Here is a 3,191-nt window from a genome sequence, read left to right on the forward strand (position 1 = left end):
GACGAAGGCTAAAGAGGAGCCCCTAGAGTAGATGCGGCGGGAGTGGGGTGGGTGAGTCCGAGGAAAGAGGGGTTTTCTTTTGCTCGGGTGGCTGGGCGTCCAAGTAAAAATAGGAGCCCGCGGTGCTAAGGAGTAAATTTTTGACACCTCCATCCAGTTTACGACCTCGGCTAGGTGACGTTTAGAGGAGTGGAATTAAACTTAAAATTTTACTCCTCTAACCATTTTAGGGTTCGGCTACAGATGCCCTTATACACTTGAAAGAAAATAATACTTGGTCACTATTATTATTTCCTGCAGGTCACCTGTATCATAGCTCAGTCAAGGTTTTTCTCCATCCCATTTTTTTACCCAAAAGGGGCCGAGAAAACCAGTTTTCATAAAATCTTGAAAAATACAGATTCTTTCGTACAAAATTATTCAAACAAATTTTGAATTCAATTTTTTCCATCAACTATTATTTTTCACGGGATGGGGCATATGCTCCATTTTACTGTATTATACATATTATATTGGACCGCATTAACTTTTTTAGGTAAACTAGGGGCTTTATTGAATAACTATAGTGTCTGGAATATAGATTATATCAAGCACTACCCCTAGCCCCAAATGGCGCCCGGTTACAAGTGTTGAAGAAGCTTTAGCTAAATCATGTGCTTCAGAATTAGACTCCCGGGCTTCAAAGCAGAAAGTAACTTCCTCAAAGTCCTTCATGCGCTAATGAATCTCATTGATCTCCGGTGCATAAACTGACGCTGCACCTTTCTTGATGTTCGTGACAACCTCGAGGCAATTGGATGCAATTACCAGTTAGGGTAAGTGGAGATCTTTAGCAAGAGCAAGGGCCTCATTACATGCTTGTGCCACCAAAGATGACGGGTCAAGAAGTCCATGAAACAACACAGAAGACGACCGCAAGAACTGGTTGCCATTCCCCAGGAGGAGACACCATCGAACGATCGTTCCCGTTCGTTCGAGCGAGCGAACAATTGTTGAGCATAATTGATTTGGTACCAAAAATTTTCATGCAAATATTTGGCACTGTGCCAAATATTGGGTACTACTTGCTTGATTACCGAGTTGTCTTGCCATCTCATACAAAGTTGCCAATAGTTGGCAAGTGTTGGTATTGTCAATATTTGGCAATGCCAAGATATGGCTAGCCAAATATTGGCAACAAACCAATCATGCTCTTTGTTCGCTCGGAGAACCCAAGGCTAAATAGGCCCAGTCAGCCCATTTGATATTCCTCCCAGGCTATTCACCATTTTACAAAAAAAATCCAAATTCTTGTCATCTTATAAAAACAGCTAAAAAATGAATTATCACCAACTCAAGGTTTTTGGGTGCATAAAAGGAATTCCATGATTTTACTCTACGTAATTGCCATTCCTGAAATTGACTGTACAAAGAGTTTTCACAAAATTGAAAGTGACATATTTGATTAATCTGTTTTTGATGAATTTTGTTCGTGAGATGTTTCATGTCATGTCACTGTGCAAAAGACTGCCATGTTTGTGATAACATTTTCTTTGTTTTCTCCATGGACCAACACAAAATGCAATGTTACAGTACAAAAAAGTCTAAAAGTGTACCATCCTCCCAATAGTAAAAATGCCATGTTATTAATAATAAAACTGACATGTACAAAAACAAACTTGACTTGTGAACATTAGGAAATAAAAATGTCATCATATTAATAATAAAAATGCCATTCTCTTAATAATAGAAATGCCATGTTATTAATATAATAAAACTACCATGTACAAAAACAAACTTGACTTGTTAACATTAGGAAATAAAAATGCCATCCTCTTACTAATAAAAATGCTATCCTCTTAAAAGTAAAAATGTCGTGTTACTAATAATGGAATTGTCATGTACAAAAACAAACTTGACTTGTGAACATTAGAAAAAAAAGTTTAATTTTTCCATGCGACAAATTAATTTTTTTTATAAAAAGTGTTGTGTTATTTTTCTTTAAAAAATTGCCATGTACCTAAGCAAAAGAAAACATTTTTTGCCGTCTCGTAGAAGAGTAGAAAAATAAGGAGGGGCCGAGATTCTATCCTAGGTCTTCGAGGTGGAGGCTCACGTGACAAGTCAGTGCGGTGGGTGCTAGTGTTTTTTATAAGACAACGTTCGCTGGATTTGTATCACAGTGAACGAGTTCAAAATCTGATGTGTCTCATGTCCCCTGTGCCAAGACTCGTGCAACAAAACCAACATAAAAGAGCGCGTTCGCCAGGATTGGCCCCTGGCAAATGGACCAAAATTAAAATTTCTGGTTATATTCTTCTACAACATACACAAACTCATGCTTGTTCCGGTGGTCAGTTTGTTGTGCAGCTCCTGCAGAGGTCATGGGATTGAGTCCTCCTAGCCAAGCTTGTTTTTTCTATTTTACCTGCAAGTGGGCCACCGGTACAGAGAAGAAACGCGTGATCGATTCCATGACCTCCAAGGTGAAATTTGGTAGCCGTTTCCGCTGTGGTAAAGCAGGTTGTGTGTCTACAAAGACATAGGCACACTATACGATCATTTGTGTAGTTCAAATTCAAATAATTTGAATTTTTTTGTTCATAGCGACATTTCTCGATTGGTAACCAAAAGGCTGGTTACCGACCGGTTTCCAAAAATCTCAGTTGAGAGAAAAACAAGTTCAATACACATGAGATATGATGGCTCATGGTGGAGAACCAAGGGACGACATATGAAACTATAAGCGTATGGCCGTGCTCCGATGATTCCAAGGGTGATTTCACCGATCAAAGTGGAACTGGGAGTTTTCCACCTGCGCGCGCTGCCTCACCCCTCGCCGGAATGCGGGGGCTGGGGAAATATTGTTCAGGGCGCTCATTGTTGATCCGTACATGACCTTTCTAATTGCTCAATACAAAATGCAAACCGACAACAACCACACTTTATGGTACCAAACTTGAGCGGCTTGATCTCAACTACAACTATCTTTGTTCTAGTGCCCCCTGCTCCTCCCCCCTCCCACCCACCCACATGATATTGTATCATCCTCATTACTGTTGGATCCATTCGGGCACCATCATTCTCTCTGTTGTCTTCCACGAACTTTGGAACATCTTAAAATAACGTAGTTTCAAAAATGACATGATATTTTTGTTGCAAACTCCAACCCTATTAAAGAAGTTATGACAATTCTATATTTTCCAACACAA

Source organism: Triticum dicoccoides, chromosome 6B (assembly GCF_002162155.2).
Source record: "Triticum dicoccoides isolate Atlit2015 ecotype Zavitan chromosome 6B, WEW_v2.0, whole genome shotgun sequence".
NCBI classification, from domain to species: domain Eukaryota; kingdom Viridiplantae; phylum Streptophyta; class Magnoliopsida; order Poales; family Poaceae; genus Triticum; species Triticum dicoccoides.